At 38.0% G+C, this 23,798-nt stretch overlaps 1 long non-coding RNA gene across 1 annotated transcript in view; it reads left to right on the top strand.

The window, feature by feature from the left end:
• The first annotated feature begins 6,630 nt into the window (after nucleotides 1-6,630).
• Nucleotides 6,631-23,798, top strand: part of LOC142907046 (uncharacterized) — a 358,191-nt gene continuing 341,023 nt past the window's right edge. Inside the window, exon 1 of the long non-coding RNA XR_012930654.1 lies at nucleotides 6,631-6,710. This is a non-coding gene — a long non-coding RNA (uncharacterized LOC142907046). The remainder of the gene's footprint in view (nucleotides 6,711-23,798) is intronic.

Genomic DNA, 23,798 nt, shown 5'->3' with positions numbered 1-23,798 from the left:
ATTGGTCAGTACAAAAATGTATTGGCCATCACACAGTGAGGTGGAGGAGGCGGAGGAGGCGGAGGAGGAGGCGGAGGAGGAGGCGGAGGAGGAGGAGGAGGAGGAGGAGGCGGAGGAGGAGGCGGAGGAGGAGGAGGCGGAAGAGGTAGGTGGCCCGTAAAAAAAGAGACCAGTAAAAGAATTGGCCATTAAAAAAAGATGAGTGGCCATAAAAAAATTTGACAGGTAAAAAAAAAAAATAGAAATATAAAACAATTAAATTCCCTTCTACGTGACTTTACCGAAAGAACCAAGAATATGAATCCCTGCAGTCATGAAAGCTTTAATTCAAAATGTTAAAAAAGTCAAACTGAAAAAATTGGCCAGTAAAAAAGATATTTGGCCATCAAAAAAAGTGACTGATTAAAAAAGAGTGGCCATTAAAGAAAAATTTGACTGGTAAAAAAATAAATGGTCATGAAAAAAGTGAAAAAAATTGGCCCGGAAAAAAGACAAATGGCCATCAAAAAAAAGTGACCGGTTAAAAAAGAGTGGCCATTAAAAAACAGTGGCCTACCAAAAAATAATTGGCCCGTAAAAAAAGACGAGTCGAAAAAAATTGGCCAGTAAAAAAGATAAGTGACCATCAAAAAAAGTGACCGGTTAAAAAAATTGCCCATTAAAAAAAGTGACAACAAAAAATTGGCCCGTAAAAAAGGAAAGACCAGTCAAACAAAATTGGTCAGTAAAAAAATGTATTGGCCATCACACCGTGAGGTGGAGGAGGTGGAGGAGGCGGAGGAGGCGGAGGAGGCGGAGCAGGAGGCGGAGGAGGAGGCGGAGGAGGAGGCGGAGGAGGAGGAGGCGGAAGAGGTAGGTGGCCCATAAAAAAAGAGACCAGTAAAAGAATTGGCCATTAAAAAAAGATGAGTGGCCATAAAAAAATTTGACAGGTAAAAAAAAATAATAGAAATATAAAACAATTAAATTCCCTTCTACGTGACTTTACCGAAAGAACCAAGAATATGAATCCCTGCAGTCATGAAAGCTTTAATTCAAAATGTTAAAAAAAGTCAAATTGAAAAAATTGGCCAGTAAAAAAGATAATTGGCCATCAAAAAAAGTGACTGATTAAAAAAGAGTGGCCATTAAAGAAAAATTTGACTGGTAAAAAAATTAATGGTCATGAAAAAAGTGAAAAAAATTGGCCCGGAAAAAAGACAAATGGCCATAAAAAAAAAGTGACCGGTTAAAAAAGAGTGGCCATTAAAAAAACAGTGGCCTACCAAAAAATAATTGGCCCATAAAAAAAGACCAGTCAAAAAAAATTGGCCAGTAAAAAAGATAAGTGACCATCAAAAAAAGTGACCGGTTAAAAAAATTGCCCATTAAAAAAAGTGACAACAAAAAATTGGCCCGTAAAAAAGGAAAGACCAGTTAAACAAAATTGGTCAGTAAAAAATGTATTGGCCATCACACAGTGAGGTGGAGGAGGCGGAGGAGGCGGAGGAGGAGGCGGAGGAGGCGGAGGAGGAGGCGGAGGAGGAGGAGGAGGCGAAGGAGGAGGCGGAGGCGGAGGAGGAGGAGGCGGAAGAGGTAGGTGGCCCGTAAAAAAAGAGACCAGTAAAAGAATTGGCCATTAAAAAAAGATTAGTGGCCATAAAAAAATTTGACAGGTAAAAAAATAATAGAAATATAAAACAATTAATTCCCTTCTACGTGACTTTACCGAAAGAACCAAGAATATGAATCCCTGCAGTCATGAAAGCTTTAATTCAAAATGTTAAAAAAAGTCAAACTGAAAAAATTGGCCAGTAAAAAAGATAATTGGCCATCAAAAAAAGTGACTGATTAAAAAAGAGTGGCCATTAAAGAAAAAATTTGACTGGTAAAAAAATAAATGGTCATGAAAAAAGTGAAAAAAATTGGCCCAGAAAAAAGGCAAATGGCCATCAAAAAAAAGTGACCGGTTAAAAAAGAGTGGCCATTAAAAAAACAGTGGCCTACCAAAAAATAATTGGCCCGTAAAAAAAGACGAGTCGAAAAAAATTGGCCAGTAAAAAAGATAAGTGACCATCAAAAAAAGTGACCGGTTAAAAAAATTGCCCATTAAAAAAAGTGACAACAAAAAATTGGCCCGTAAAAAAGGAAAGACCAGTCAAACAAAATTGGTCAGTAAAAAAATGTATTGGCCATCACACCGTGAGGTGGAGGAGGTGGAGGAGGCGGAGGAGGCGGAGGAGGCGGAGCAGGAGGCGGAGGAGGAGGCGGAGGAGGAGGCGGAGGAGGAGGAGGAGGAGGAGGCGGAAGAGGTAGGTGGCCCGTAAAAAAAGAGACCAGTAAAAGAATTGGCCATTAAAAAAAGATGAGTGGCCATAAAAAAATTTGACAGGTAAAAAAAAATAATAGAAATATAAAACAATTAAATTCCCTTCTACGTGACTTTACCGAAAGAACCAAGAATATGAATCCCTGCAGTCATGAAAGCTTTAATTCAAAATGTTAAAAAAAGTCAAATTGAAAAAATTGGCCAGTAAAAAAGATAATTGGCCATCAAAAAAAGTGACTGATTAAAAAAGAGTGGCCATTAAAGAAAAATTTGACTGGTAAAAAAATTAATGGTCATGAAAAAAGTGAAAAAAATTGGCCCGGAAAAAAGACAAATGGCCATAAAAAAAAAGTGACCGGTTAAAAAAGAGTGGCCATTAAAAAAACAGTGGCCTACCAAAAAATAATTGGCCCGTAAAAAAAGACCAGTCAAAAAAAATTGGCCAGTAAAAAAGATAAGTGACCATCAAAAAAAGTGACCGGTTAAAAAAATTGCCCATTAAAAAAAGTGACAACAAAAAATTGGCCCGTAAAAAAGGAAAGACCAGTCAAACAAAATTGGTCAGTACAAAAATGTATTGGCCATCACACAGTGAGGTGGAGGAGGCGGAGGAGGCGGAGGAGGAGGCGGAGGAGGCGGAGGAGGAGGTGGAGGAGGAGGAGGAGGAGGCGGAGGAGGAGGCGGAGGCGGAGGAGGAGGAGGCGGAAGAGGTAGGTGGCCCGTAAAAAAAGAGACCAGTAAAAGAATTGGCCATTAAAAAAAGATGAGTGGCCATAAAAAAATTTGACAGGTAAAAAAAAATAATAGAAATATAAAACAATTAAATTCCCTTCTACGTGACTTTACCGAAAGAACCAAGAATATGAATCCCTGCAGTCATGAAAGCTTTAATTCAAAATGTTAAAAAATTCAAACTGAAAAAATTGGCCAGTAAAAAAGATAATTGGCCATCAAAAAAAGTGACTGATTAAAAAAGAGTGGCCATTAAAGAAAAAATTTGACTGGTAAAAAAATAAATGGTCATGAAAAAAGTGAAAAAAATTGGCCCGGAAAAAAGACAAATGGCCATCAAAAAAAAGTGACCGGTTAAAAAAGAGTGGCCATTAAAAAAACAGTGGCCTACCAAAAAATAATTGGCCCGTAAAAAAAGACGAGTCGAAAAAAATTGGCCAGTAAAAAAGATAAGTGACCATCAAAAAAAGTGACCGGTTAAAAAAATTGCCCATTAAAAAAAGTGACAACAAAAAATTGGCCCGTAAAAAAGGAAAGACCAGTCAAACAAAATTGGTCAGTAAAAAAATGTATTGGCCATCACACCGTGAGGTGGAGGAGGTGGAGGAGGCGGAGCAGGAGGCGGAGGAGGAGGCGGAGGAGGAGGCGGAGGAGGAGGAGGAGGCGGAAGAGGTAGGTGGCCCGTAAAAAAAGAGACCAGTAAAAGAATTGGCCATTAAAAAAAGATGAGTGGCCATAAAAAAATTTGACAGGTAAAAAAAAATAATAGAAATATAAAACAATTAAATTCCCTTCTACGTGACTTTACCGAAAGAACCAAGAATATGAATCCCTGCAGTCATGAAAGCTTTAATTCAAAATGTTAAAAAAAGTCAAATTGAAAAAATTGGCCAGTAAAAAAGATAATTGGCCATCAAAAAAAGTGACTGATTAAAAAAGAGTGGCCATTAAAGAAAAATTTGACTGGTAAAAAAATTAATGGTCATGAAAAAAGTGAAAAAAATTGGCCCGGAAAAAAGACAAATGGCCATAAAAAAAAAGTGACCGGTTAAAAAAGAGTGGCCATTAAAAAAACAGTGGCCTACCAAAAAATAATTGGCCCGTAAAAAAAGACCAGTGAAAAAAAATTGGCCAGTAAAAAAGATAAGTGACCATCAAAAAAAGTGACCGGTTAAAAAAATTGCCCATTAAAAAAGTGACAACAAAAAATTGGCCCGTAAAAAAGGAAAGACCAGTCAAACAAAATTGGTCAGTACAAAAATGTATTGGCCATCACACAGTGAGGTGGAGGAGGTGGAGGAGGCGGAGGAGGCGGAGGAGGAGGCGGAGGAGGAGGCGGAGGAGGAGGCGGAGGAGGAGGCGGAGGAGGAGGAGGCGGAGGAGGAGGCGGAGGCGGAGGCAGAGGAGGAGGAGGCGGAAGAGGTAGGTGGCCCGTAAAAAAAGAGACCAGTAAAAGAATTGGCCATTAAAAAAAGATGAGTGGCCATAAAAAAATTTGACAGGTAAAAAAAAATATAATAGAAATATAAAACAATTAAATTCCCTTCTACGTGACTTTACCGAAAGAACCAAGAATATGAATCCCTGCAGTCATGAAAGCTTTAATTAAAAATGTTAAAAAAGTCAAACTGAAAAATTGGCCAGTAAAAAAGATAATTGGCCATCAAAAAAAGTGACTGATTAAAAAAGAGTGGCCATTAAAGAAAAAATTTGACTGGTAAAAAAATAAATGGTCATGAAAAAAGTGAAAAAAATTGGCCCGGAAAAAAGACAAATGGCCATCAAAAAAAAGTGACCGGTTAAAAAAGAGTGGCCATTAAAAAAACAGTGGCCTACCAAAAAATAATTGGCCTGTAAAAAAAGACCAGTCGAAAAAAATTGGCCAGTAAAAAAGATAAGTGACCATCAAAAAAAGTGACCGGTTAAAAAAATTGCCCATTAAAAAAAGTGACAACAAAAAATTGGCCCGTAAAAAAGGAAAGACCAGTCAAACAAAATTGGTCAGTAAAAAAATGTATTGGCCATCACACCGTGAGGTGGAGGAGGTGGAGGAGGCGGAGGAGGCGGAGGAGGCGGAGCAGGAGGCGGAGGAGGAGTCGGAGGAGGAGGAGGAGGAGGAGGCGGAGGAGGAGGAGGCGGAAGAGGTAGGTGGCCCGTAAAAAAAGAGACCAGTAAAAGAATTGGCCATTAAAAAAAGATGAGTGGCCATAAAAAAATTTGACAGGTAAAAAAAAATAATAGAAATATAAAACAATTAAATTCCCTTCTACGTGACTTTACCGAAAGAACCAAGAATATGAATCCCTGCAGTCATGAAAGCTTTAATTCAAAATGTTAAAAAAGTCAAACTGAAAAAATTGGCCAGTAAAAAAGATAATTGGCCATCAAAAAAAGTGACTGATTAAAAAAGAGTGGCCATTAAAGAAAAAATTTGACTGGTAAAAAAATAAATGGTCATGAAAAAAGTGAAAAAAATTGGCCCGGAAAAAAGACAAATGGCCATCAAAAAAAAGTGACCGGTTAAAAAAGAGTGGCCATTAAAAAAACAGTGGCCTACCAAAAAATAATTGGCCTGTAAAAAAAGACCAGTCGAAAAAAATTGGCCAGTAAAAAAGATAAGTGACCATCAAAAAAAGTGACCGGTTAAAAAAATTGCCCATTAAAAAAAGTGACAACAAAAAATTGGCCCGTAAAAAAGGAAAGACCAGTCAAACAAAATTGGTCAGTAAAAAAATGTATTGGCCATCACACCGTGAGGTGGAGGAGGTGGAGGAGGCGGAGGAGGCGGAGGAGGCGGAGCAGGAGGCGGAGGAGGAGTCGGAGGAGGAGGAGGAGGAGGCGGAGGAGGAGGAGGCGGAAGAGGTAGGTGGCCCGTAAAAAAAGAGACCAGTAAAAGAATTGGCCATTAAAAAAAGATGAGTGGCCATAAAAAAAATTTGACAGGTAAAAAAAAAAATAATAGAAATATAAAACAATTAAATTCCCTTCTACGTGACTTTACCGAAAGAACCAAGAATATGAATCCCTGCAGTCATGAAAGCTTTAATTCAAAATGTTAAAAAAGTCAAACTGAAAAAATTGGCCAGTAAAAAAGATAATTGGCCATCAAAAAAAGTGACTGATTAAAAAAGAGTGGCCATTAAAGAAAACATTTGACTGGTAAAAAAATTAATGGTCATGAAAAAAGTGAAAAAAATTGGCCCGGAAAAAAGACAAATGGCCATCAAAAAAAAGTGACCGGTTAAAAAAGAGTGGCCATTAAAAAAACAGTGGCCTACCAAAAAATAATTGGCCTGTAAAAAAAGACCAGTCGAAAAAAATTGGCCAGTAAAAAAGATAAGTGACCATCAAAAAAAGTGACCGGTTAAAAAAATTGCCCATTAAAAAAAGTGACAACAAAAAATTGGCCCGTAAAAAAGGAAAGACCAGTCAAACAAAATTGGTCAGTAAAAAAATGTATTGGCCATCACACCGTGAGGTGGAGGAGGTGGAGGAGGCGGAGGAGGCGGAGGAGGCGGAGCAGGAGGCGGAGGAGGAGTCGGAGGAGGAGGAGGAGGAGGAGGAGGCGGAGGAGGAGGAGGCGGAAGAGGTAGGTGGCCCGTAAAAAAAGAGACCAGTAAAAGAATTGGCCATTAAAAAAAGATGAGTGGCCATAAAAAAAATTTGACAGGTAAAAAAAAATAATAGAAATATAAAACAATTAAATTCCCTTCTACGTGACTTTACCGAAAGAACCAAGAATATGAATCCCTGCAGTCATGAAAGCTTTAATTCAAAATGTTAAAAAAGTCAAACTGAAAAAATTGGCCAGTAAAAAAGATAATTGGCCATCAAAAAAAGTGACTGATTAAAAAAGAGTGGCCATTAAAGAAAACATTTGACTGGTAAAAAAATTAATGGTCATGAAAAAAGTGAAAAAAATTGGCCCAGAAAAAAGACAAATGGCCATCAAAAAAAAGTGACCGGTTAAAAAAGAGTGGCCATTAAAAAAACAGTGGCATACCAAAAAATAATTGGCCCGTAAAAAAAGACGAGTCGAAAAAAATTGGCCAGTAAAAAAGATAAGTGACCATCAAAAAAAGTGACCGGTTAAAAAAATTGCCCATTAAAAAAAGTGACAACAAAAAATTGGCCCGTAAAAAAGGAAAGACCAGTCAAACAAAATTGGTCATTAAAAAAATGTATTGGCCATCACACCGTGAGGTGGAGGAGGTGGAGGAGGCGGAGGAGGAGGCGGAGGAGGAGGAGGCGGAAGAGGTAGGTGGCCCGTAAAAAAAGAGACCAGTAAAAAATTGGCCATTAAAAAAAGATGAGTGGCCATAAAAAAATTTGACAGGTAAAAAAAAATAATAGAAATATAAAACAATTAAATTCCCTTCTACGTGACTTTACCGAAAGAACCAAGAATATGAATCCCTGCAGTCACGAAAGCTTTAATTCAAAATGGTTAAAAAAAAGTCAAACTGAAAAAATTGGCCAGTAAAAAAGATAATTGGCCATCAAAAAAAGTGACTGATTAAAAAAGAGTGGCCATTAAAGAAAAAATTTGACTGGTAAAAAAATAAATGGTCATGAAAAAAGTGAAAAAAATTGGCCCGGAAAAAAGATAAATGGCCATCAAAAAAAGTGACTGGTTAAAAAAGAGTGGCCATTAAAAAAATAGTGGCCGATCAAAAATGAATTGGCCCATAAAAAAAAGACCGGTCAAAAAAAAATTGGCCGGTAAAAAAGATGAATGGCCATCCAAAAAAGTGACCGGTTAAAAAAGAGTGGCCTTTAAAGAAGAAATTTGACTGGTAAAAAAAATGGTCATAAAAAAAGTGAAAAAAATTGGTCGATAAAAAGATAAATGGCCATCAAAAAAAGTGACCGGTTAAAAAAGAGTGGCCATTAAAAAAACATTGGTCTACCAAAAAATCATTGGCCTGTAAAAAAAGACCAGTCGAAAAAAATTGGCCAGTAAAAAAGATAAATGGCCATCAAAAAAAGTGACCGGTTAAAAAAATGCCCATTAAAAAAAGTGACTACAAAAAATTGGCCCGTAAAAAAGTAAAGACCAGTCAAACAAAATTAGTCAGTAAAAAAATGTATTGGCCATCACACAGTGAGGTGGAGGAGGCGGAGGAGGCGGAGGAGGAGGCGGAGGAGGCGGAGGAGGAGGCGGAGGAGGCGGAGGAGGAGGCGGAGGAGGAGGCAGAGGAGGAGGCGGAGGAGGAGGCGGAAGAGGTAGGTGGCCCGTAAAAAAAGAGACCAGTAAAAGAATTGGCCAGTAAAAAAAGATGAGTCGCCATAAAAAAATTTGACTGGTAAAAAAATAATAATAATACAAATATAAAACAATTAAATTCCCTTCTATGTGACTTTACCGAAAGAACCAGAATATGAATCCCTGCAGTCACGAAAGGTTTAGTTCAAAATGGTAAAAAGTCAAACTGAAAAAATTGGCCAGTAAAAAAGGAAAAACCAGTCAAGCAAAATTGGTCAGTAAAAAAATTGTATTGGCCATCACACAGTGAGGTGGAGGAGGCGGAGGAGGCTGGAGGAGGAGGCGGAGGAGGCGGAGGAGGAGGCGGAGGAGGAGGAGGAGGAGGCGGAGGTGGAGGAGGAGGCGGAGGAGGAGGCGGAGGAGGAGGAGGAGGCGGAGGAGGAGGCGGAGGAGGAGGAGGCGGAAGAGGTAGGTGGCCTTTAAAAAAAGAGACCAGTAAAAGAATTGGCCAGTAAAAAAAGATGAGTGGCCATAAAAAAAGTTTGACTGGTAAAAAAAATATAATAATAAAAATATAAAACAATTAAATTCCTTTCTACGGGACTTTACCGAAAGAACCAAGAATATGAATCCTTGCAGTCACGAAAGCTTTAATTCAAAATGGTAAAAAAGTTCAAACTGAAAAAATTGGCCGGTAAAAAGATGAATGGCCATCCAAAAACGTGACCGGTTAAAAAAGAGTGGCCATTAAAAAAACAGTGGCCTACCAAAAAATAATTGGCCCATAAAAAAAGACCAGTCGAAAAAAATTGGCTAGTAAAAAAGATAAGTGGCCATCAAAAAAAGTGACCGGTTAAAAAAATTGCCCATTAAAAAAAGTGACTACAAAAAATTTGCACGTAAAAAAGGAAAGACCAGTCAAACAAAATTGGTCAGTAAAAAAATGTTTGGCCATCACACAGGTGGAGGAGGCAGTGGAGGCAGAGGAGGAGGTGGAGGAGGCGGAGGAGGAGGCGGCGGAGGAGGCGGAGGAGGAGGCAGAGGAGGCGGAGGAGGAGGGGAAGACGGAGGAGGAGGCTGAGGAGGAGGCGGAAGAGGTAGGTGGCCTGTAAAAAAAGAGACCAGTTAAAGAATTGCCCAGTAAAAAAAGATGAGTGGCCATGAAAAAATTTGTCTGGTAAAAAAAAAAGATTAAATTCCCTTCTACGGCACTTTACCGAAAGAACCAAGAATATGAATCCTTGCAGTCATGAAAGCTTTAATTCAAAATGGTAAAAAAAGGTCAAACTGAAAAAAATGGCCAGTATAAAAGATAATTGGCCATCAAATAAAGTGACTGGTTAAAAAAGAGTGGCCATTAAAGAAGAAATTTGACTGGTAAAAAAAATGGTCATAAAAAAGTGAAAAAAATTGGCCGATAAAAAAGATAAATGGCCATCAAAAAAGTGACCGGTTAAAAAAGAGTGACCATTAAAAAAACAGTGGTCTACCAAAAAATAATTGGCCTGTAAAAAAAGACCAGTCGAAAAAAATTGGCCAGTAAAAAAGATAAGTGGCCATCAAAAAAAGTGACCGGTTAAAAAAAATTGCCCATTAAAAAAAATGACTACAAAAAATTGGCCCGTAAAAAAGGAAAGACCAGTCAAACAAAATTGGTCAGTAAAAAAATGTATTGGCCATCACATAGTGAGGTGGAGGAGGCGGAGGAGGAGGCAGAGGAGGCGGAGGAGGAGGAGGCAGAGGAGGCGGAGGAGGAGGCGGAGGAGGCGGAGGAGGAGGCGGAGGAGGAGGCGGAGGAGGAGGCAGAGGAGGCGGAAGAGGTAGGTGGCCCGTAAAAAAAGAGACCAGTAAAAGAATTGGCCAGTAAAAAAAGATGAGTCACCATTAAAAAATTTGACTGGTAAAAAAAAAAAAAAAATACAAATATAAAACAATTAAATTCCCTTCTACGTGACTTTACCGAAAGAACCAGAATATGAATCCCTGCAGTCACGAAAGCTTTAATTAAAATTGGTAAAAAAGTCAAACTGAAAAAATTGGCCAGTAAAAAAGATAATTGGCCATCAAAAAAAGTGACTGGTTAAAAAAGAGTGGCCATTAAAGAAAAAGTTTTACTAGTAAAAAAAAAATGGTCATGAAAAAAGTGAAAAAAATTGGCCAGTAAAAAAGATAAATGGCCATCAAAAAAAGTGACCAGTTGAAAAAGAGTGGCCATTAAAAAAAAAGTGGCCGATCAAAAATTAATTGGCCCATAAAAAAAGACCAGTCGAAAAAAATTGGCCGGTAAAAAAGATGAATGGCCATCCAAAAAAGTGACCGGTTAAAAAATAGTGGCCATTAAAAAAACAGTGGCCTACTAAAAAATAATTGGCCTGTAAAAAAAGACCAGTCGAAAAAAATTGGCCAGAAAAAAAGATAAGTGGCCATCAAAAAAAGTGACCGGTTAAAAAAATTGCCCATTAAAAAAAATGACTACAAAAAATTGGCCCATAAAAATAGGAAAGACCAGTCAACCAAAATTGGTCAGTAAAAAAATGTATTGGCCATCACACAGTGAGGTGGAGGAGGCGGAGGAGGCTGGAGGAGGAGGCGGAGGAGGCGGCGGAGGAGGCGGAGGAGGAGGCGGAGGAGGATGCGGAGGCGGAGGAGGAGGCGGAGGAGGATGCGGAGGCGGAGGAGGAGGCGGAGGAGGAGGAGGAGGCGGAAGAGGTAGGTGGCCTGTAAAAAAAGAGACCAGTAAAATAATTGGCCAGTAAAAAAAGATGAGTGGCCAATAAAAAATTTGACTGGTAAAAATGTATATATATAAAACAATTAAATTCACTTCTATGTTACTTTACTGAAAGAACCAAGAATATGAATCCTTGCAGTCATGAAAGCTTTAATTCAAATGGTAAAGAAAGTCAAACTGAAAAAAATTGGCCAGTTAAAAAGATGAATGGCCATCAAAAAAAGTGACTGGCTAAAAAAGAGTGGCCATTAAAGAAAAAAATTTACTGGTAAAAAAAAATGGTCATGAAAAAAGTGAAAAAATTGGCCGGTAAAAAAGATAAATGGCCATCAAAAAAAGTGACCGGTTAAAAAAGAGTGGCCATTAAAAAAAAGTGGCCGATCAAAAAAGAATTGGCCCATAAAAAAAAGACCAGTTGAAAAAAATTGGCCGGTAAAAAAGTTGAATGGCCATCCAAAAAAGTGACTGGTTAAAAAAGAGTGGCCATTAAAAAATAGCGGCCTACCAAAAAATAATTGGCGCGTAAAAAAAACCAGTCGAAAAAAATTGGCCAGTAAAAAAGATAAGTGTCCATCAAAAAAAGTGACCTGTTAAAAAAATTGCCCATTAAAAAAAGTGACTACAATAAATTTTCCCGTAAAAAAGGAAAGACCAGTCAAACAAAATTGGTCAGTAAAAAAATGTATTGGCCATCACACAGGTGGAGGAGGCGGAGGAGGCGGAGGAGGCGGAGGAGGTGGAGGAGACGGAGGAGGAGGCGGAGGAGGAGGCGGAGGAGGAGGCGGAGGAGGCGGAGAAGGCGGAGGAGGAGGCGGAGGAGGAGGCGGAGGAGGAGTCGGAGGAGGCGGAAGAGGTAGGTGGCCTGTAAAAAAAGAGACCAGTAAAAGAATTGGCCAGTAAAAAAAGATGAGTGGCCGTAAAAAAATTTGACTGGTAAAAAATAAAATAATAGAAATATAAAACAATTAAATTCCCTTCTATGGGACTTTACCGAAAGAACCAAGAATATGAATCCTTGCAGTCACGAAAGCTTTAATTCAAAATGGTAAAAAAGTCAAACTGAAAAAATTGGCCAGTAAAAAAGATAATTGGCCATCAAAAAAAGTGACTGGTTAAAAAAGAGTGGCCATTAAAGAAAAAATTTGACTGTTAAAAAAAAATGGTCATGATAAAAGTGAAAAAAATTTGCCGGTAAAAAAGATAAATGGCCATCAAAAAAAGTAACCGGTTAAAAAAGAGTGGCCATTAAAGAAAAAATTTGACTGGTAAAAAAAAAATGGTCATGAAAAAAGTGAAAAAAATTGGCCGGTAAAAAGATGAATGGCCATCCAAAAAAGTGACCGGTTAATGAATCCTGCAGTGACCGGTTAATGAATCCCTGCAGTCACGAAAGCTTTAATTCAAAATGGTAAAAAAGTCAAACTGAAAAAATTGGCCAGTAAAAAAGATAATTGGCCATCAAGAAAAGTGACTGATTAAAAAAGAGTGGCCATTAAAGAAAAAATGTAACTGGTAAAAAAAATGGTCGTGAAAAAAGTGAAAAAATTGGCCGGAAAAAAAGATAAATGGCCATCAAAAAAAGTAACCGGTTAAAAAAGAGTGGCCAATCAAAAATGAATTGGCCCATAAAAAAAAGACCGGTCGAAAAAAATTGGCCGGTAAAAAATATGAATGGCCATGCAAAAAGTGACCGGTTAAAAAAGAGTGGCCATTAAAGAAAAAATTTGACTGGTAAAAAAAATGGTCATATAAAAGTGAAAAAAATTGGCCGATAAAAAAGATATATGGCCATCAAAAAAAGTGACCGGTTAAAAAAGAGTGGCCATTAAAAAAAATTGGTCTACCAAAAAATAATTGGCCCGTAAAAAAAGACCAGTCGAAAAAAATTGGCCAGTAAAAAAGATAAATGGCCATCAAAAAAAGTGACCGGTTAAAAAAATTGCCCATTAAAAAAGTGACTACAAAAAATTGGCCCGTAAAAAAGGAAGGACCAGTCAAACAAAATTGGTCAGTAAAAAAATGTATTGGCCATCACACAGTGAGGTGGAGGAGGCGGAGGAGGAGGCAGAGGAGGCGGAGGAGGAGGCAGAGGAGGCGGAGGAGGAGGCGGAGGAGGAGGCGGAGGAGGAGGCGGAGGAGGAGGCGGAGGAGGAGGCGGAGGAGGCGGAGGAGGAGGAGGCGGAGGAGGAGGAGGCGGAGGAGGAGGAGGCGGAGGAGGAGGAGGCGGAGGAGGAGGAGGCGGAGGAGGAGGAGGCGGAGGAGGAGGCGTAGGAGGAGGAGGCGGAAGAGGTAGGTGGCCCGTAAAAAAAGAGACCAGTAAAAGAATTGGCCAGTAAAAAAAGATGAGTCACCATTAAAAAATTTGACTGGTAAAAAAAAAAATTATACAAATATAAAACAATTAAATTCCCTTCTAGGTGACTTTACCGAAAGAACCAGAATATGAATCCCTGCAGTCACGAAAGCTTTAATTAAAATTGGTAAAAAAAGTCAAACTGAAAAAATTGGCCAGTAAAAAAGATAATTGGCCATCAAAAAAAGTGACTGATTAAAAAAGAGTGGCCATTAAAGAAAAAATTTGACTGGTAAAAAAAAAATGGTCATGAAAAAAGTGAAAAAAATTGGCCAGGAAAAAAGATAAATGGCCATCAAAAAAAGTGACCGGTTAAAAAAGAGTGGCCATTAAAAAAACAGTGGCCTACCAAAAAATAATTGGCGCGTAAAAAAAGACCAGTCGAAAAAAATTGGCCGGTAAAAAAGATGAATGGCCATCCAAAAAAGTGACCGGTTAAAAAATAGTGGCCATTAAAAAAACAGTGGCCTACTAAAAAATAATTGGCCCGTAAAAAAAGACCAGTCGAAAAAAATTGGCCAGTAAAAAAGATAAGTGGCCATCAAAAAAAGTGACCGGTTAAAAAAATTGCCCATTAAAAAAAATGACTACAAAAAATTGGCCCATAAAAATAGGAAAGACCAGTCAAGCAAAATTGGTCAGTAAAAAAATGTATTGGCCATCACACAGTGAGGTGGAGGAGGCAGAGGAGGCTGGAGGAGGAGGCGGAGGAGGCGGCGGAGGAGGCGGAGGAGGAGGCGGAGGAGGATGCGGAGGTGGAGGAGGAGGCGGAGGAGGAGGAGGAGGCGGAAGAGGTAGGTGGCCTGTAAAAAAAGAGACCAGTAAAATAATTGGCCAGTAAAAAAAGATGAGTAGCCAATAAAAAATTTGACTGGTAAAAATGTATATATATAAAACAATTAAATTCACTTCTACGTTACTTTACCGAAAGAACCAAGAATATGAATCCTTGCAGTCATGAAAGCTTTAATTCAAATGGTAAAGAAAGTCAAACTGAAAAAAATTGGCCAGTAAAAAAGATAATTGTCCATCAAAAAAAGTGACTGGCTAAAAAAGAGTGGCCATTAAAGAAAAAAATTTACTGGTAAAAAAAAATGGTCATGAAAAAAGTGAAAAAATTGGCCGGTAAAAAGATAAATGGCCATCAAAAAAAGTGACCGGTTAAAAAAGAGTGGGCATTAAAAAAACAGTGGCCTACCAAAAAATAATTGGCCCGTAAAAAAAGACCAGTCAAAAAAAATTGGCCAGTAAAAAAGATAAGTGGCCATCAAAAAAAGTGACTGGTTAAAAAAATTGCCCATTAAAAAAAGTGACTACAAAAAATTGGCCCGTAAAAAAGGAAAGACCAGTCAAACACAATTGGTCCGTAAAAAAATGTACTGGCCATCACACAGTGAGGTGGAGGAGGCGGAGAAGGTGGAGGAGGAGGTGGAGGAGGCGGTGGAGGAGGCGGAGGAGGAGGCGGAGGAGGAGGCGGAGGAGGAGGCGGAGGAGGAGGCGGAGGAGGAGGAGGCGGAGGAGGAGGAGGCGGAGGAGGAGGAGGCGGAGGAGGAGGAGGCGGAGGAGGAGGCGTAGGAGGAGGAGGAGGCGGAAGAGGTAGGTGGCCCGTAAAAAAAGAGACCAGTAAAAGAATTGGCCAGTAAAAAAAGATGAATGGCCATCAAAAAAAGTGACCGGTTAAAAAAGAGTGGCCATTAAAGAAAAAATTTGACTGGTAAAAAAAAAATGGTCATGAAAAAAGTGAAAAAAATTGGCCGGTAAAAAGATGAATGGCCATCCAAAAAAGTGACCGGTTAATGAATCCTGCAGTGACCGGTTAATGAATCCCTGCAGTCACGAAAGCTTTAATTCAAAATGGTAAAAAAGTCAAACTGAAAAAATTGGCCAGTAAAAAAGATAATTGACCATCAAAAAAAGTGACTGATTAAAAAAGAGTGGCTATTAAAGAAAAAAATTGACTGGTAAAAAAAATGGTCATGAAAAAGTGAAAAAAATGGGCCGATAAAAAAGATAAATGGCCATCAAAAAAAGTGACCGGTTAAAAAAGAATGGGCATTAAAAAAACAGTGGCCTACTAAAAAATAATTGGCCCGTAAAAAAAGACCAGTCAAAAAAAATTGGCCAGTAAAAAAGATAAGTGGCCGTCAAAAAAAGTGACTGGTTAAAAAAGAGGGGCCATTAAAGAAAAAATTTGACTGGTAAAAAAAAATGGTCATGAAAAAAGTGAAAAAAATTGGCCGGTAAAAAAGATAAATGGCCATCAAAAAAAGTGACCGGTTAAAAAAGAGTGGCCATTAAAAAATAGCGGCCTACCAAAAAATAATTGGCGCGTAAAAAAAAACAGTCGAAAAAAATTGGCCAGTAAAAAAGATAAGTGGCCATCAAAAAAGTGACCGGTTAAAAAAATTGCCCATTAAAAAAAGTGACTACAAAAAATTGGCCCGTAAAAAAGGAAGGACCAGTCAAACAAAATTGGTCAGTAAAAAAATGTATTGGCCATCACACAGTGAGGTGGAGTAGGCGGAGGAGGTGGAGGAGGAGGCGGAGGAGGCGGAGGAGGAGGCAGAGGCGGAGGAGGAGGCGGTAGAGGTAGGTGGCCCGTAAAAAAAGAGACCAGTAAAAGAATTGGCCAGTAAAAAAAGATGAGTGGCCATGAAAAAAATTGACTGGTAAAAAAAATAAAAGAATAGAAATATAAAACAATTAAATTCCCTTCTACGTGACTTTACCGAAAGAACCAAGAATATGAAACCCTGCAGTCACGAAAGCTTTAATTCAAAATGGTAAAAAAGTCAAACTGAAAAAATTGGCCAGTAAAAAAGATAAATGGCCATCAAAAAAAGTGACTGATTAAAAAAGAGTGGCCATTAAAAAAATAGTGGCCGATCAAAAATGAATTGGCCCATAAAAAAAAGACCGGTCGAAAAAAATTGGCCGGTAAAAAAGATGAATGGCCATCCAAAAAAGTGACCAGTTAAAAAAGAGTGGTTATTATAGAAAAAATTTGACTGGTAAAAAAAATGGTCATAAAAAAGTGAAAAAAATGGGCCGATAAAAAAGATAAATGGCCATCAAAAAAAGTGACCGGTTAAAAAAGAATGGGCATTAAAAAAACAGTGGCCTACCAAAAAATAATTGGCCCGTAAAAAAAGACCAGTCAAAAAAAATTGGCCAGTAAAAAAGATAAGTGGCCATCAAAAAAAGTGACTGGTTAAAAAAGAGGGGCCATTAAAGAAAAAAAATTGACTGGTAAAAAAAAATGGTCATGAAAAAAGTGAAAAAAATTGGCCGGTAAAAAAGATAAATGGCCATCAAAAAAAGTGACCGGTTAAAAAAGAGTGGCCATTAAAAAATAGCGGCCTACCAAAAAATAATTGGCGCGTAAAAAAAAACAGTCGAAAAAAATTGGCCAGTAAAAAAGATAAGTGGCCATCAAAAAAGTGACCGGTTAAAAAAATTGCCCATTAAAAAAAGTGACTACAAAAAATTGGCCCGTAAAAAAGGAAGGACCAGTCAAACAAAATTGGTCAGTAAAAAAATGTATTGGCCATCACACAGTGAGGTGGAGGAGGCAGAGGAGGCTGGAGGAGGAGGCGGAGGAGGCGGCGGAGGAGGCGGAGGAGGAGGCGGAGGAGGATGCGGAGGTGGAGGAGGAGGCGGAGGAGGAGGAGGAGGCGGAAGAGGTAGGTGGCCTGTAAAAAAAGAGACCAGTAAAATAATTGGCCAGTAAAAAAAGATGAGTAGCCAATAAAAAATTTGACTGGTAAAAATGTATATATATAAAACAATTAAATTCACTTCTACGTTACTTTACCGAAAGAACCAAGAATATGAATCCTTGCAGTCATGAAAGCTTTAATTCAAATGGTAAAGAAAGTCAAACTGAAAAAAATTGGCCAGTAAAAAAGATAATTGTCCATCAAAAAAAGTGACTGGCTAAAAAAGAGTGGCCATTAAAGAAAAAAATTTACTGGTAAAAAAAAATGGTCATGAAAAAAGTGAAAAAATTGGCCGGTAAAAAGATAAATGGCCATCAAAAAAAGTGACCGGTTAAAAAAGAGTGGGCATTAAAAAAACAGTGGCCTACCAAAAAATAATTGGCCCGTAAAAAAAGACCAGTCAAAAAAAATTGGCCAGTAAAAAAGATAAGTGGCCATCAAAAAAAGTGACTGGTTAAAAAAATTGCCCATTAAAAAAAGTGACTACAAAAAATTGGCCCGTAAAAAAGGAAAGACCAGTCAAACACAATTGGTCCGTAAAAAAATGTACTGGCCATCACACAGTGAGGTGGAGGAGGCGGAGAAGGTGGAGGAGGAGGTGGAGGAGGCGGTGGAGGAGGCGGAGGAGGAGGCGGAGGAGGAGGCGGAGGAGGAGGCGGAGGAGGAGGCGGAGGAGGAGGAGGCGGAGGAGGAGGAGGCGGAGGAGGAGGAGGCGGAGGAGGAGGAGGCGGAGGAGGAGGCGTAGGAGGAGGAGGAGGCGGAAGAGGTAGGTGGCCCGTAAAAAAAGAGACCAGTAAAAGAATTGGCCAGTAAAAAAAGATGAATGGCCATCAAAAAAAGTGACCGGTTAAAAAAGAGTGGCCATTAAAGAAAAAATTTGACTGGTAAAAAAAAAATGGTCATGAAAAAAGTGAAAAAAATTGGCCGGTAAAAAGATGAATGGCCATCCAAAAAAGTGACCGGTTAATGAATCCTGCAGTGACCGGTTAATGAATCCCTGCAGTCACGAAAGCTTTAATTCAAAATGGTAAAAAAGTCAAACTGAAAAAATTGGCCAGTAAAAAAGATAATTGACCATCAAAAAAAGTGACTGATTAAAAAAGAGTGGCTATTAAAGAAAAAAATTGACTGGTAAAAAAAATGGTCATGAAAAAGTGAAAAAAATGGGCCGATAAAAAAGATAAATGGCCATCAAAAAAAGTGACCGGTTAAAAAAGAATGGGCATTAAAAAAACAGTGGCCTACTAAAAAATAATTGGCCCGTAAAAAAAGACCAGTCAAAAAAAATTGGCCAGTAAAAAAGATAAGTGGCCGTCAAAAAAAGTGACTGGTTAAAAAAGAGGGGCCATTAAAGAAAAAATTTGACTGGTAAAAAAAAATGGTCATGAAAAAAGTGAAAAAAATTGGCCGGTAAAAAAGATAAATGGCCATCAAAAAAAGTGACCGGTTAAAAAAGAGTGGCCATTAAAAAATAGCGGCCTACCAAAAAATAATTGGCGCGTAAAAAAAAACAGTCGAAAAAAATTGGCCAGTAAAAAAGATAAGTGGCCATCAAAAAAGTGACCGGTTAAAAAAATTGCCCATTAAAAAAAGTGACTACAAAAAATTGGCCCGTAAAAAAGGAAGGACCAGTCAAACAAAATTGGTCAGTAAAAAAATGTATTGGCCATCACACAGTGAGGTGGAGTAGGCGGAGGAGGTGGAGGAGGAGGCGGAGGAGGCGGAGGAGGAGGCAGAGGCGGAGGAGGAGGCGGTAGAGGTAGGTGGCCCGTAAAAAAAGAGACCAGTAAAAGAATTGGCCAGTAAAAAAAGATGAGTGGCCATGAAAAAAATTGACTGGTAAAAAAAATAAAAGAATAGAAATATAAAACAATTAAATTCCCTTCTACGTGACTTTACCGAAAGAACCAAGAATATGAAACCCTGCAGTCACGAAAGCTTTAATTCAAAATGGTAAAAAAGTCAAACTGAAAAAATTGGCCAGTAAAAAAGATAAATGACCATCAAAAAAAGTGACTGATTAAAAAAGAGTGGCCATTAAAAAAATAGTGGCCGATCAAAAATGAATTGGCCCATAAAAAAAAGACCGGTCGAAAAAAATTGGCCGGTAAAAAAGATGAATGGCCATCCAAAAAAGTGACCAGTTAAAAAAGAGTGGTTATTATAGAAAAAATTTGACTGGTAAAAAAAATGGTCATAAAAAAGTGAAAAAAATGGGCCGATAAAAAAGATAAATGGCCATCAAAAAAAGTGACCGGTTAAAAAAGAATGGGCATTAAAAAAACAGTGGCCTACCAAAAAATAATTGGCCCGTAAAAAAAGACCAGTCAAAAAAAATTGGCCAGTAAAAAAGATAAGTGGCCATCAAAAAAAGTGACTGGTTAAAAAAGAGGGGCCATTAAAGAAAAAAAATTGACTGGTAAAAAAAAATGGTCATGAAAAAAGTGAAAAAAATTGGCCGGTAAAAAAGATAAATGGCCATCAAAAAAAGTGACCGGTTAAAAAAGAGTGGCCATTAAAAAATAGCGGCCTACCAAAAAATAATTGGCGCGTAAAAAAAAACAGTCGAAAAAAATTGGCCAGTAAAAAAGATAAGTGGCCATCAAAAAAGTGACCGGTTAAAAAAATTGCCCATTAAAAAAAGTGACTACAAAAAATTGGCCCGTAAAAAAGGAAGGACCAGTCAAACAAAATTGGTCAGTAAAAAAATGTATTGGCCATCACACAGTGAGGTGGAGTAGGCGGAGGAGGTCGAGGAGGAGGCGGAGGAGGCGGAGGAGGCAGAGGAGGAGGCAGAGGCGGAGGAGGAGGCGGTAGAGGTAGGTGGCCCGTAAAAAAAGAGACCAGTAAAAGAATTGGCCAGTAAAAAAAGATGAGTGGCCATAAAAAAAATTGACTGGTAAAAAAAATAAAAGAATAGAAATATAAAACAATTAAATTCCCTTCTATGTGACTTTACTGAAAGAACCAAGAATATGAAACCCTGCAGTCACGAAAGCTTTAATTAAAAATGGTAAAAAAGTCAAACTGAAAAAATTGGCCAGTAAAAAAGATAATTGGCCATCAAAAAAAGTGACTGATTAAAAAAGAGTGGCCATTAAAGAAAAAATTTGACTGGTAAAAAAAAAATGGTCATGAAAAAAGTGAAAAAATTGGCCGGTAAAAAAGATAAATGGCCATCCAAAAAAGTGACTGCTTAAAAAAGAGTGGCCATTAAAGAAAAAATTTGACTGGTAAAAAAAATAGTCATAAAAAAGTGAAAAAAATGGGCCGATAAAAAATATAAATGGCCATCAAAAAAAGTGACCGGTTAAAAAAGAGTGGGCATTAAAAAAACAGTGGCCTACCAAAAAATAATTGGCCCGTGAAAAAAGACCAGTAAAAAAAAATTGGCCAGTAAAAAAGATAAGTGGCCATCAAAAAAAGTGACTGGTTAAAAAAATTGCCCATTAAAAAAAGTGACTACAAAAAATTGGCCCGTAAAAAAGGAAAGACCAGTCAAACACAATTGGTCCGTAAAAAAATGTACTGGCCATCACACAGTGAGGTGGAGGAGGCGGAGAAGGTGGAGGAGGCGGTGGAGGAGGCGGAGGAGGAGGCGGAGGAGGAGGCGGAGGAGGAGGCGGAGGAGGAGGAGGCGGAGGAGGAGGAGGCGGAGGAGGAGGAGGCGGAGGAGGAGGAGGCGGAGGAGGAGGAGGCGGAGGAGGAGGCGGAGGAGGAGGCGTAGGAGGAGGAGGAGGCGGAAGAGGTAGGTGGCCCGTAAAAAAAGAGACCAGTAAAAGAATTGGCCAGTAAAAAAAGATGAATGGCCATCAAAAAAAGTGACCGGTTAAAAAAGAGTGGCCATTAAAGAAAAAATTTGACTGGTAAAAAAAAAATGGTCATGAAAAAAGTGAAAAAAATTGGCCGGTAAAAAGATGAATGGCCATGCAAAAAAGTGACCGGTTAATGAATCCTGCAGTGACCGGTTAATGAATCCCTGCAGTCACGAAAGCTTTAATTAAAAATGGTAAAAAAGTCAAACTGAAAAAATTGGCCAGTAAAAAAGATAATTGACCATCAAAAAAAGTGACTGATTAAAAAAGAGTGGCTATTAAAGAAAAAAATTAACTGGTAAAAAAAATGGTCATGAAAAAGTGAAAAAAATGGGCCGATAAAAAAGATAAATGGCCATCAAAAAAAGTGACCGGTTAAAAAAGAATGGGCATTAAAAAAACAGTGGCCTACCAAAAAATAATTGGCCCGTAAAAAAAGACCAGTCAAAAAAAATTGGCCAGTAAAAAAGATAAGTGGCCGTCAAAAAAAGTGACTGGTTAAAAAAGAGGGGCCATTAAAGAAAAAATTTGACTGGTAAAAAAAAATGGTCATGAAAAAAGTGAAAAAAATTGGCCGGTAAAAAAGATAAATGGCCATCAAAAAAAGTGACCGGTTAAAAAAGAGTGGCCATTAAAAAATAGCGGCCTACCAAAAAATAATTGGCGCGTAAAAAAAAACAGTCGAAAAAAATTGGCCAGTAAAAAAGATAAGTGGCCATCAAAAAAGTGACCGGTTAAAAAAATTGCCCATTAAAAAAAGTGACTACAAAAAATTGGCCCGTAAAAAAGGAAGGACCAGTCAAACAAAATTGGTCAGTAAAAAAATGTATTGGCCATCACACAGTGAGGTGGAGTAGGCGGAGGAGGTGGAGGAGGAGGCGGAGGAGGCGGAGGAGGCGGAGGAGGCGGAGGAGGAGGCAGAGGCGGAGGAGGAGGCGGTAGAGGTAGGTGGCCCATAAAAAAAGAGACCAGTAAAAGAATTGGCCAGTAAAAAAAGATGAGTGGCCATAAAAAAAATTGACTGGTAAAAAAAATAAAAGAATAGAAATATAAAACAATTAAATTCCCTTCTACGTGACTTTACCGAAAGAACCAAGAATATGAAACCCTGCAGTCACGAAAGCTTTAATTCAAAATGGTAAAAAAGTCAAACTGAAAAAATTGGCCAGTAAAAAAGATAATTGGCCATCAAAAAAAGTGACTGATTAAAAAAGAGTGGCCATTAAAGAAAAAATTTGACTGGTAAAAAAAAAATGGTCATGAAAAAAGTGAAAAAAATTGGCCAGGTAAAAAGATAAATGGCCATCAAAAAAAGTGACCGGTTAAAAAAGAGTGGCCATTAAAAAAATAGTGGCCGATCAAAAATGAATTGGCCCATAAAAAAAGACCGGTCGAAAAAAATTGGCCGGTAAAAAAGATGAATGGCCATCCAAAAAAGTGACCGGTTAAAAAAGAGTGGTTATTATAGAAAAAATTTGACTGGTAAAAAAAATGGTCATAAAAAAGTGAAAAAAATGGGCCGATAAAAAAGATAAATGGCCATCAAAAAAAGTGACCGGTTAAAAAAGAATGGGCATTAAAAAAACAGTGGCCTACCAAAAAATAATTGGCCCGTAAAAAAAGACCAGTCAAAAAAAATTGGCCAGTAAAAAAGATAAGTGGCCATCAAAAAAAGTGACTGGTTAAAAAAGAGGGGCCATTAAAGAAAAAAAATTGACTGGTAAAAAAAAATGGTCATGAAAAAAGTGAAAAAAATTGGCCGGTAAAAAAGATAAATGGCCATCAAAAAAAGTGACCGGTTAAAAAAGAGTGGCCATTAAAAAAATAGTGGCCGATCAAAAATGAATTGGCCCATAAAAAAAAGACCGGTCGAAAAAAATTGGCCGGTAAAAAAGATGAATGGCCATCCAAAAAAGTGACCAGTTAAAAAAGAGTGGTTATTATAGAAAAAATTTGACTGGTAAAAAAAATGGTCATAAAAAAGTGAAAAAAATGGGCCGATAAAAAAGATAAATGGCCATCAAAAAAAGTGACCGGTTAAAAAAGAATGGGCATTAAAAAAACAGTGGCCTACCAAAAAATAATTGGCCCGTAAAAAAAGACCAGTCAAAAAAAATTGGCCAGTAAAAAAGAAAAGTGGCCATCAAAAAAAGTGACTGGTTAAAAAAGAGGGGCCATTAAAGAAAAAAATTTGACTGGTAAAAAAAAATGGTCATGAAAAAAGTGAAAAAAATTGGCCGGTAAAAAAGATAAATGGCCATCAAAAAAAGTGACCGGTTAAAAAAGAGTGGCCATTAAAAAATAGCGGCCTACCAAAAAATAATTGGCGCGTAAAAAAAAACAGTCGAAAAAAATTGGCCAGTAAAAAAGATAAGTGGCCATCAAAAAAGTGACCGGTTAAAAAAATTGCCCATTAAAAAAAGTGACTACAAAAAATTGGCCCGTAAAAAAGGAAGGACCAGTCAAACAAAATTGGTCAGTAAAAAAATGTATTGGCCATCACACAGTGAGGTGGAGTAGGCGGAGGAGGTGGAGGAGGTGGAGGAGGAGGCGGAGGAGGCGGAGGAGGCGGAGGAGGAGGCAGAGGCGGAGGAGGAGGCGGTAGAGGTAGGTGGCCCGTAAAAAAAGAGACCAGTAAAAGAATTGGCCAGTAAAAAAAGATGAGTGGCCATAAAAAAAATTGACTGGTAAAAAAAATAAAAGAATAGAAATATAAAACAATTAAATTCCCTTCTACGTGACTTTACCGAAAGAACCAAGAATATGAAACCCTGCAGTCACGAAAGCTTTAATTCAAAATGGTAAAAAAGTCAAACTGAAAAAATTGGCCAGTAAAAAAGATAATTGGCCATCAAAAAAAGTGACTGATTAAAAAAGAGTGGCCATTAAAGAAAAAATTTGACTGGTAAAAAAAAAATGGTCATGAAAAAAGTG

Source organism: Petromyzon marinus, chromosome 74 (genome assembly GCF_048934315.1).
Source record: "Petromyzon marinus isolate PM22_M1 ecotype Great Lakes invasive population chromosome 74, UKy_Petmar_22M1.pri1.0, whole genome shotgun sequence".
Lineage (NCBI taxonomy): Eukaryota > Metazoa > Chordata > Hyperoartia > Petromyzontiformes > Petromyzontidae > Petromyzon > Petromyzon marinus.
The sequence above is the reverse complement of the archived record's forward strand: the minus strand, read 5'-3'. Positions and strand labels throughout refer to the sequence as shown.